A 12,702-nucleotide genomic window follows, 5' to 3' on the forward strand; every position below is an offset into this window, starting at 1 on the left:
AGGGCGAACCTCGACTATCAATGTAATGGTGACTCGCCGTAATATAATTTTCAGCCGAGATTTGCCTGCTGTTCACTATTCCAATGCTGAAACATGTTTCATTCCCTCGAGTCACAACTTCTAAACGCTGCCAGGCAGATATATAATTTTGACTGTCCTGATGGTAGCGTAGGCTATTAGTAGTAACAACCCATATTTAGCACTGTGTCCTCATCATTTGTACTCTGATTTTTTTTCTGATACATTTGCAAAGAAAGGGCATGGTTTCCACAGTAGGCCTAGGTTGTATTCCGTCTGTATTTGACTCCCCTGCCGTTTTCTAGCAGGAAAGCCAGCTTCAAGGAATATCGACTTATGCCACAGTACATACATATTATTCGCTCAATTGTTGGGTCACTTTGAATTAACTGTTCGTCAAAAGATTTGATGTGAAGATGGGTAAAGAAAGAAAGTGCTGGCTACAGGCTTCCTCCCTATATTCATTGAGATGTAATATGAGAAAAAGTATGAGAGAAAATCAAAACCACCTGTTATCTGTCTTTCAGTGATGAGCAATGCATCCATGATTATTCTCCTCCTGATCTGCTGGATGTCAACCCTCTCAGGTAGAGCTCTACATGAATAGTTTAAAACAATTATAGAAAACAATTCTGCAAAATTTAATAGTAATGGCTTGGGTTTTTTCTCTGAATGGCAACAGGTCTGGTGGTGCACAATCTCTCTGCGTTAGTGAGAGATAACATACTGCTACCCTGTGACCTCATGTCAAACAACACCGCTGAGAACATGACGGTCACCTGGAAGCTAAACAGCACAGAGAGACAAGTGCATCGGTACAAAGGCGGTCGTGACATGAATGACCGACAGTGCCCAGACTACAAAGGCCGGACCACCCTGTCCAAGCTGGACCTGAACACAGGCAACGCGTCACTGAAGCTAGCCAACGTCACAATGGCCGATGGTGTAGAGTACATCTGCTCTATTCAAATTGGAAACGGGTCAGAGCAAGTAAAGGCACTGGTGAAAGTTGAAGGTAAGGAGCAATACAGGATACACAGTCTCACATTCACTGTTTTTAACTGGCTGTGAATGGATTTTTTTCAATATATGAAAAACAAAACAAAAACAAACAAAGAAAAATGTAATATAATTAAATAAAATCGACACTAATGGTAAGTCAATTCAAATATCCTACAAGTTTGCAATTAACTGAAATGGTCCTGCTCACAGAACATATGCAACGGGTATACTACACTTGGTTGCATACAGCTGTCGACTTTCAGGCAATCTGTAAATTTCCATCTTTCAGGGAGCATGTGTAGGCTATTGGATTGCTATATAAACTTTATAAAACACAATCACAGGGGCATAGCTTTGAAACAAGAGCAATGACGGTAAAATGTTCCATGTTTGTTTCGTTATTTAAAAACAATAGTCAAGGTGCCCATGCTGGGCCCTGCCGTGCCTGTCACTGTCACTGCCACCGTGGGACAAGACCTTCACCTTCCCTGTCACCTGTCACCCAACATCACCGCTGAGGGTATGGCGATCACCTGGCTTCTGAAACGCACAGGCAAGCGAGTGCTCCGGTACGAGAATGACTGTTACAAAGGTGGGCTTGACGACTACCGAGGCCGCGTGGCTCTGCTGAGGGAAGAAGTCAGAAGAGGCAATGCAACGTTGAGGCTCACCGGTGTCAAGCTTTCAGACGAGGCAGAGTATGTGTGTTCCATTGAAGATGAACACTGGCATGGCAACATATCAGTGCAGCTTAAAGTCAAAGGTGGGGGATATAAGTCTGTGTGAAGCACGTAAGTGCAATGGGATTGTTTTGTGTCTGTCTACCTTGCAGTCTTTAGTCGCAAGAACAAACTTTCATTAGTTTCACAAACAAAAGATATGGAACCAAAGGTTAGGTTATCTGAATGCTTAAATTAGTAATGAAATCATTTATTTTGGCTTTAACAGCTGGGCCTAGTTGACTGATACTTAATGATATTTTATTCATGAGTCCATGAAGCAAAATGTCCCATTATGATATATTCTAATCTTTCATCTCTTTTCTCCACATTTCTGTGGGCCTGCTATAGTGAGGCCTAACGTGATGGGCCCTGTCCATCATGTTCCTGCAGCAGTCGGGGAGGACTTGTGTTTTTCACGTTTTGTTATGTGCGTTTTGCTTGTGACTTGCATTTTTTTTCTCTCTCTGGCAACAGGTCTGGAGGTGAGGGGCCCTCAGCAATCTGTCACTGCGCTAGTCAGAGAGGACATCCTTCTGCCCTGTTATCTCGTGCCCAACAGCAGCGCTGAGAGCATGGTGGTTACCTGGAAGCTGAACAACACAGGCAGACTGGTACATCTCTACAAAGATGGACGTGACATGAATGACCAACAGTACCCAGACTACAGAGGCCGAACCACCCTGTCCAAGGTGGCCCTCCACAATGGCAATGCGTCACTGAAGCTAGCCAACGTCCAAATTTCCGATCATGGAGACTACACTTGCCTAATTCAAGATGGATCCTGGAGGCATCAACTGACGATGCACGTTGAAGTCAAAGGTAGGAAATGTGTTATATCATATTTTGTAGTACTATGGTAGTAACCTATCAATGACTAGTACAGTGTTCCACAGTGGGACGCTCCACTGGTCTTATGGGGACATTTTGCACGGTTTTAGACTAATTGCGTCAGTGCTGTGCTGCAGCAGTCTGCTATTGTGTGTTTCAGAGAAAAAGGTTAGTTGAACATGGAAATGTAACAGTTTGTTCTTCAAAGAGCCCAACAGCTTCAAACAAGACTTTACACAACCGTCCCTTCAAATGCTATGGTGTATATTGCTTCATCTGATCAGCATCAAACTGCCATCATCATACACAAGCAAATAATACTCTTAATGCTTTGCAATGCTATACATTATTATGTCATATTCATTAGATGCTTCAACCAGGTAGACTGAAGCCAAAGTAGGCCTAACTAGTCACTTCAACGCTTGAAGGCAAAACTATTGCAAAATGTGTTCAACAGATTTCAGACAGCCACACAGTAATCTGGTTGTCTGTACATTTCAGGCAAGCAGATTGACACAGCGCACGCGTGGAAGGCTGGATTCGGCATCATGTTCGTGCTGGCTCTTGCCCTAGCAACGACCCTCGCTCTGCTGCTGTATCACGTCCGACGCAGACTGAAAGGTAGAGTTTACTTTTTGTTCATGCATTATTTTATGTACAGAACAGAACAGTATAAAATGGAGTGTTAATTCAACATTATTTTGAGAATATATGGTCCAATTTCATTTTGGTGTTAAATTCATTACAGACTCTGTGTGTGTGTGTGTGTGTGTGTGTGTGTGTGTGTGTGTGTGTGTGTGTGTGTGTGTGTGTGTGTGTGTGTGTGTGTGTGTGTGTGTGTGTGTGTGTGTGTGTGTGTGTGTGCGCGCACACGGGCGTGCCTGTTTTTCCCCCAATCAGACAAGTATGTCTTGAAACAGTATGCTGGTGAGTCCACCTTTGATGTACACTGCTTTGATGTGCACTGTTTGTAGTGTATATATAATATACCAATACTGACTTTTGTTGTGCAATAGGCCTAGATATATAAGTGGTTTTCCTTCAAAGTTTTGTGATAAAATCCAAACTATCTGATGTGATCATTTTCATTTTAGAAACACAGGAACTGCGGCTACTAAAAGGTTGGTAGCCTATTGCTGACTTGCAGAATTAAAAAAAAAAGATAAAATCACAATTCCGAACAATATTGAAAAATACACTATATGATTGAAATATGGGTGTAAAAGGATTGATGTACAGTACATACTACAGTATATCATTATTATTAAATGATAATTATACACCCTTAATGATTTCTACAATGTTTAATGGATAAATATTTGTTAATAATGGTGTTTTTGGCTTTTTACAGAGATTGAAAAGATAAAGGTGCACGCTGGTGAGTGTTTACTTACAATCATTCTGAAACAAAAATGCCTTTTGATATCTGCATGTGAAGAGTTCAGATGCAAAACCCCCCTAAGTGCCTTTTCAGAAAATAATCTTAATTCATTTGTATTTAATACACAGCCATCAAAATTGCATATTTTTTTCTATTTCATTTATGTAATATAACTATTTATATGTATTATCAACTTCAAGTACATGAATGTAAACCAAACCAACAGCAGGGTTCTCTAAAAATATAGAAGTGCAGGTCTTCAGAAATGGAGTTAGGTGGTTTTGCATTTGAACTCTTCATTTGTTGAACATTTTGCCCATTTTGTATTATAGGGCCTACCATAACAATAAGATGTATTAATAATTTTATTGTACCAGTTATATGTTTTTGTCAGACCGATGCCTGTTACTGTATACATTGTATTGTATTTAAATGAAAAAAGGCCTTACTAATCACCTCATTTCCTCTAGACGAGAAAGACACATTATGTAACAACGCTTTGGTGTTTGAGGAGGTCCACATGATAAGAAGGCATGGAGGTCTGTATACTTTTGTGCCATATTAACTAGATGTGAATGTCACAGAACAATTTGGGCAGTTAGATGTTCCAGAACTAGACCCGTTTCGCAAACATTTGAGGTTAAAATCAAGGCCTCAGTTTCAAAATAGTTATGGACACTGGGACATTAACACGTTCATTTCGATGAATTAATCATGCGATTTGATTAATTAATTAACACGATTTGATTAATTAATTAACACGATTAAAAAAAGTAATTGCAGTTTAATGTAGCTACATAGTTTTGGATTAGACCAGTAAAGGGCAGTATTTCGCCTGATGGTGAACAGCCTGCTGAAATTGAGAAGAGTTCTCTCTTCTTTTATATATGGATGATATTTTTTTTTAGTTATTCAAAATCCAAGTGAAAAAAAATCTCTGTTCTCAAGTCAGATATTTAAATGCGATTAAAATACGATAAATTCGATTATTTAATTTCAAAGCCTATAGATCAATTCGAATAAAAACTTTAATCGAGTCCCAGCTCTATTGCTAAAACTTCAATTTCACAATGACTTTTTTCTCTCTACAGTGAATATAACCCTTGATCCTGCTACCGCACACCCACTGCTCATCTTGTCCGCAGATGGGAAACAGGTTGTATGTGCAGAATCGCAGCAGAGCGTCTCACCCAGCAAGGACAGGTTCGACACCGAGCTCTGCGTCTTGGCACAAGAGAGCATCAGCCATGGCAGAAACTATTATGAGGTGCTTCTGCAGGGGAGCCGTGAATGGATCATTGGGCTCATGCCAGAGCACATTGACCGGAGTGGCCCTCTAGACCATACCGCAGACCTTTACCTAGCATTGCAGCTGCATGATGGAAGCTGTTACGCTTCGGAGCATGGCGGCACCCCAGTTCAACTCAGAGAAGACATCCAGAGAGTTGGGGTGTTTGTGGACTATGAAGAGGGCGATGTTAGCTTTTATGACGTGGAGGACAGCTGCATTGTTCTTCTGTACTCTTTCACAGGGTACTACTTCCCTGATGCTCTCTTCCCGATTTTCAGTCCAGGACGTGGGGATGAGGATCACTCTGTCCCGCTGGTCATCTTGCCGGTCTGGGAGGTTGAGTTTCGACCTTTGCTAACCTACGAGGTTAAGTCTGACAAGATAAAGGTTGAAAATGTTCTCACCGCCAAGTTAAGTACAAATGCCGATGTGGCAGCCCTACATGTGTAATTTAAGCATGAGGTGTTATACAATTGGTTGAAGGAGAGGATTGTGCACATCCCAGGAAAAGGTGCAGGATGATGACCAACTGTAGTTTTCAGAGTGAGAAGTCTGCACACTTAGAATCTCTTTTGTTTTATTTTATTATTTCATGGCAGGATAACGTTTTGACCTCAACAGTCTTCTTCAGATTCTCTACCGCGCTGTTATACAATTGTACAAAATGTGAAAGCTGGTGCGGCTCATCTGAGAAATAAACCCAAGGCATCTTCAAAAGAGAGAACCAGCTTCACTTCTGAGGGAAATAGAAAACTCTCAATGACGTTAAAGTGGGCCTTTTGAACTGTGATGAAATATGTTGATGGACTTTCATAACCACTACTGGTTCAGTTTTATTCACCTTTTTTTACTCACTTGTCTGACATACTGTAGACCAACTGCACAACTGCATAATAATACCTAAGCAGGGATGCTAAGTTTTGATTTCTACTTTTATTTTTTTATTGTCTTGCCATGTTATGATGAACTCAGACCAGCAATAGGTATCATATTTTAACTTGTATGTTAAGTTTGAAGCAGAAAATTTACGTTTATGTACACATATTGGACATAAAAGGACATTAAAGAAACTGCCAACCCCTTTGATTTTCACATAGCTTATTTGCAGCATTTCCAAGTGACATGAATGTGTGTATAATTTTCTTCTCAGTGAGTTCAGTACTTCACTGTAGTTCTGCCATAGAAGACTCGATTGACAAATAAAATGAAAGTGAGCTACCGTCTCGTCTTCCTAGCAGAACTTCACGCCACAGCTTACATTTCTACCATAGAAGACTCAATAGACAAAATGAAATGAAAGGTATTTATTAATACACAGGGAGGCAACATTTCTCTTTGGAGCAGGTCCCCGACCTGCAGAATGTAATTTGTAAAACGGGGGCTCATATCCTGCCGATGATGAGGCAGGGGCGAAGCCTACCCCCATTACAGGACAGGGACCAACTGGTGACGGCGGCTCATGGGGATAAGGCTGAAGGAGGCTGAAGCGGACCAGGGAACCAGGACATCGGGAGACGTAGGTTGAAATAGATGGGGTCCAAGGAGACGAAGGTTGCAGGAGATGCGGTCCAAGGAGACGTAGGTTGAAGGAGACGGGGTCCAAGGAGATGGAGATTGAAGGAGATGGGGTCCAAGGAGACGGAGGTTGAATGAGACGGGGTCCAAGGAGATGGAGGTTGAAGGAGATGGGGTCCAAGGAGATGGAGGTTGAAGGGGATGGAGGTGGGGCGTCGGCGTCTGCTTACTCTGAGTAGCAAAGAGCGGAAACAGACAAAGACTTTTAAAACCAAGGCGTAGACATTCTATTGGCTGAAAGCTGAGGATAAGCGAGTGATGTGGCGGGATTCCCCATCCGGGAGCTATGATTGGATAATTAAGGGCAGTGATGAGTGTGAGGTACCGTCTCGTCTTCCTAGCAGAACTTAACGCCACAGGCTTACATTACTATTAACTGTAGTTCATTAATAAAATTACTCTACTCTACTACTAGAATGATTAGCATAGTTTAGCTTAGCATAATTACTGGATAGCATAAAAACTCGTTCACTTAGTTGTCCAGAGTTTAATTGGGTGTTACCTGAAATAGGCCTAGTTGTAGTATGACTTGTGAAGATGTGATCAATGAATGTTTGATACGTGTATATTTTTTATGATAGTTTTCTGCACTAGCCAAATGAACTGGACCATGGGCGGAGCAGGGGGAGGGGCATAGGCGCCAAATCCCCCCAGCCCCACCTCTCGAGGGGGCCCCAGGGGGGCCCTATCCCATCGTCCTTCACTTCTAATGGGACCCCCTCGCAATATATCGTGGGCCCCTTGTCGTTCCAACGACTCCATGGAGATTTGAGAATGACATTTACGAAATATACTTGAGTTGTAAAAAAATGTTGCGACTAGACGGTATTTACAGTTGAAGACGATATTATTAGCCCCCCTCCTGAAATTAGACATCTCTCTTGATTTTTCAGTGAGGATGACCATTATGAACCATTTCTGTTATTCTGGAAACAAATACACTGATTGAGATAATGTCCAATGAGTTGAATTTGGATTTTTCCATTTTTCTTCTCCCTTTATTTGCTACCCCTAGGATCCATCCTTCGCAAATACAATGTCTCTTTTCACTGTTATGCTGATGACACACAGATTTATATGCCCCTTAAACACTGTAATACAAATGCTTTTAATCAACTACTTGACTGCCTTGAGGACATTAAAGCATGGATGGCCCTATTTTTTTTTTTTAAAGTTTTAACGAAAGTAAAACCTAGGTCCTTGTCTTTCGGCCTAGTACTACCTCTGCCCCCCCAAAGGACTTAGGCCCCCTCAAACCATATGTAAAAGACTCAGCAAAAAACCTTGGGGTGTTTTTGGACTCATTTTTTAGTATGGAGAAACAGGTCAATATGGTTGTTAAGTCTAGTTTTTATCAGTTACGAGTAGTATCCAAGGCCAAACCCTTTTTATCTTTTAAAAACTTTGAAAGAGTCATCCATGCTTTTATCTCATCACGCCTTGATTACTGCAATGCCTTTTATGCTGGCCTCAGTGCTTCCTCCCTCTCCCGCCTGCAACTCGTGGAGTGAAAAAAAAAGTATTTATTTGAATATTTCGCGAAAAAAGGTGAAAATGAACTGAACTTTGAACTAGTTCACAATTAAAATTGTTAACTTTGAACGCGAACTGTTCACTTTGAGCATCTATGAACTGAACTTGAACTAGTTCAGAAAATCTGTGAACTGGCACAACACTGGTTATATTGCTCAGGTGCTCATCTGTACTGGGTGAAGTGTAAGGTCCAAAAAAGAAAGAAAAAAGCAGAGGCACTCTGAGATTTGAGGAAAAAATATAAAAAAAGCCTGTTTCGCATTTAAATGGCAAATTCAGTTTAAAAGCACATAGGGCCATATTGGCCTTTATCAGTGCATAGACAAAGAAAAATCTAGGTCAAAGGTTAAAAAGGCACCCATAGGTGTCAACAGGGTGGAGTCTTGGGCCATACTTCAAAGTGACCCCTCCTGAAAGAAGTGGCTTTTCCCTAACCCCCACCCTCATTTTGTTTTAGATGTTCACCTACATTAAGGGGATAAATTGGTACATTGAGTCACATTACCAGTGCTCTGCCCCTGAACTGGAAAAAAGGACACAAACAATGTCTTTAAATTAGCCATTAAATGGATTCCGTGTATTGTGTAGTGTTCAGGTGTTTTCTGCTGGTTTGAATCTGTGTAGCTAGTGACGTGTGACTGGATAAAAAGACTTAGTGGCGCAGTAGCACAGTGACCAGAGAACGGTCTGTGCATGGCCTACTATGTGCGGTTCTCAGTTTGTATATAAATGTCTACAATATTGACCAAATGTTTCTATCCACACAGTCCAAATGCATGTTATTTGTGAAGCCTAGGTGATGTGATAATCAATTAATGATGGTAATGTTTCGATCTTGAATGTTGTGTACATGAATCGTCACTTTAGATATTAACCTTAAAGGTGCACTGTTTGTAGTCAGATAGTGGCCAGAGTAGGTATTTGACAACATATGCTGGTCATTGGAAAACACGGTTTTACTGCGAAATGTGAGTGATCTTGGAAATAGTTATTAAAAAGAAATGAAGCGTAATCTTCATTGGTAGGAGGCTTATTAACCAGAGTAAGTTTTGACCAGGCCACAGCAGAGGCATTTATATTTATTGGAAAATCAAAATCGTGGGCGGAACATGGAGAAGATCCACATTTGTCACTGTCTGAAAGAGATGCAATTTTCCAATCAGTAAATGGCAATAATGATATACTAAGATTGTGATACGAGTTATGGGCGGCGGAGTGGTAGTGAATGTTGAGAAAGATGCGAGCCAATCTCATTTATTAGGAATGGGTAGGGATGAATTCCGGAAATAAACTGGCAAAATAATATATCATCACACAGTGCAACCTTGTAAGCTAAGCATTCTTTGTGTCCTCGTTATTTTTCACAAGTCCATTTAATTACCTCGCATTGTTAAGAGAGTGTCTAGGTCTTTTGGGGATAGTGTTGCACAGCGAATTTGTAGTCAACCTTGGGCTTGTGTTACATTATGGGCCCCATCTACTACTGTATGGTCACGCTGTTTGCTATTTCGGGAGAATAAAACCCTCAAATAAAATGTTACAATAGGCAACACGATCCCCCTGTATAAATTGCTTAAACATGGTCTGTGGGCGATTAAGGCAGGGAAGACAACAGGCACGCGGAATGAGTGTGGATAAGGAATCAGACGCCTGGTAGCAACATTTTGAAAGGCCACATATCGCAGATAGTGTAGTGAAGCTTGCACACTTCTGTAATGCCAATCGATGAATTACAAAACCAGCACAAGGGTATACTAAAATGTCACATTTGGTAGCGTATATCAATGGTTTATATAGAGAGGGAGAAAACATACAGCGAACGGACAGTCAATAGCTCCTGTCAATAGGTATTCAATCATAAGTGTCTAGAGAATTATATAATCCAAAGGTCAACACTCATTTGACGAGTCAGGATGTCGACGAATGGGGGAAGCACGGCAGTTACAGGGACAAAGCTTTATTGTGTTGTCCTCCAATCTGAAGGTGGCGATCAGGGTGACAACAGTCCAAAGAGGCCAGAAGACATTCAGAAGAAATTCAACGGCTGGTCCGTCGAACGTTATCACCCGATAGAATGGGCGACTGATTAGTTGATCGAGGGTCCCATAGGAATGGGAAAGTAGGCGCGCACACTCTACCTTACAGGAGACGCGAGAGGTTCGTTATCAACCATCGACATGTTTTGGCTGAAAAATGTACGGGATGGTACAATCATGCACAGTATTTGTATGCGAAGCTGCTTCGTGCCCGCGGGACAGCGCCAACATGTATTACAAAAAACATAAAATTGTATTGGCCATTCCTTTGCATGCAACAGCACATTTTTCAATGAAACACTAAAAACAACACCACTGGTGTCCTATGTCGGTGTCCTTGCTCGGTGGACTCGCGCAGGTAGACTCATTGGTCTTAACCCTTGTAGGTCTAACTTGTAGGTTCTTACACTTGTCGGGTCTTAACACGTGTAGGTCTTAACCCTTGTAGGGCTAACCCTTGTCGGGAAACACGAGGAGGTCCAAACACGAGTACTGGCCGCTTCCGCTGCCGACGCTCCAGCGACTGGGGGCGCCCCACCATTGTTAATATCCACATGCATTGCCCTGCCCACTGTTAACCGAACCCACTTGCTACATGTTGTACATGCTTCTAGAGCTCGCTACTTCTAATTACAAACCGCCCATAATCCTACCGGGGGACTGATTTAGCAGTAGTAAACGGTGCTATCCAAAAGATAAATTGTGCTACCACTCTTGCCCCCCTAACCATGGATTATAATGCGTGGAGTGAGAAGAAAGACAAAATGCGGTGACTACCCATCTGAGCACTTACAATTGAAAGAGAACATTTTTTTTTTTTCGTGATATTCTTTGGGTAATGTGCTTCACAACAGACCACTGTGGATTGCAATAGTGATTCACAAACAGCTCTGGCGAAAAAAAAAACGAAAAAAAAAAGGCACCAATCAGGAACTCTAGGACAGTGTTTTGACGCCAAAAAAGAAAAGGGCGGGATAAGGCACTTGGCCTCCTAAGCCCAGGGGATGTGGATTGCGATTCAGTCCCATCTCGGTGGCGCAGCGGAAGCGTGCTGGGCCAATAAACCCAGTAGGTCGATGGATCGAAAACCATCCTCTGACTAGGCATGTTGCATTATATCCTGATGGAATGCCGGCCTTGCTTTTCCCCCCTTCCCCCCTCCGCTCCTAACATGGCAAACACCACGCGCTTGGCGAACTCACTTAGACGCGCCCCCCTTATGGCTCAAACACACAAATGTCCCGTTTTTCCATCCATTTTCTCCATCCGTCCTGACGAGCAGGACGGCGAACCTAAGAGTGGCGCAAGCGGGTTTGGAAGCGTGCTGGGGCCCATAAACCAGAGGTCGATGGATGCGAACCATCCTCTGCTAGGCTCGTATTCCTTTCGTCCAACCTCCACACCACTTACTGGGTGCACACAGCAAAACATCCCATATGGTTGTGACTCCACCAAGCGTGGTGTGAGCGCTTTGCTCGACGTTTCCAACGTCCTGTATCCGAGGAGGGAGGGCGGGTAGCCTGAGACCTCGGTGCCGAACACGCGTTGACAGCCTCGGCGGTCACCGAGACCGCCGGAGCCAAGTGACTGTGGGGACTGAGGTGGCCGAGAGTGTGTACAGGCGATGGGACTGCTAATCCATTGTGGCTCTGCACGCTGTGCGGTTCGACAATCCACCATCCTCGTCGGAGGCAGCGCAATCGCCCCTCTTGTTACAGATACGAGGTAGCCCTAAGACCAGTACACGTGTGCATTGGGCGTGTACAGCTCCTCCTACTCTCCCGAGCTGCCCCAGGGGCCTAATGGATAAGGGCCACTGGCCTCCTAAGCCAGGGATTGTGGGTTTACGAGTCCCATACTGGGTGTGATGAGCAAGCAGAGTGGTCGCAGCAGGAAGCGTGCTGGGCCCATAACCCCAGAGGTCGATGGATCGAAACCATACTCTGAAGCGGTGCTGGGCCCTATAACCCAGAGGTCGATGGATCGAAAACCATCCTCTGCTAGGCTCGTTATTCCTTTGTCACCTCCAACACACTTATGGTGAAGACAGCCAAAACAATGCCCATTGTGTGACCCCTACCCCGCTCACCAAGCCGTCCCCCCTGGCCCCCTCCCCGTGAGCGCTTTGCTCGCACGTTCTCCAAACGTCCTGTCAGAGGAGGCGGGTAAGCCTGTGACCCTCGACCGACAAAGCGTTGTACAATCTGGCGTCACAACGCACGGAGCAAGTGCTGCTGTGGGGACGAGTGCCTGGTTCCGAGAGGTTAAGGCGATGGACTGCTAATCCATTGTGCTCTGCACGCGTGGGTTCGAATC

The sequence above is a fragment of the Engraulis encrasicolus genome, chromosome 21 (genome assembly GCF_034702125.1).
Source record: "Engraulis encrasicolus isolate BLACKSEA-1 chromosome 21, IST_EnEncr_1.0, whole genome shotgun sequence".
NCBI lineage: Eukaryota > Metazoa > Chordata > Actinopteri > Clupeiformes > Engraulidae > Engraulis > Engraulis encrasicolus.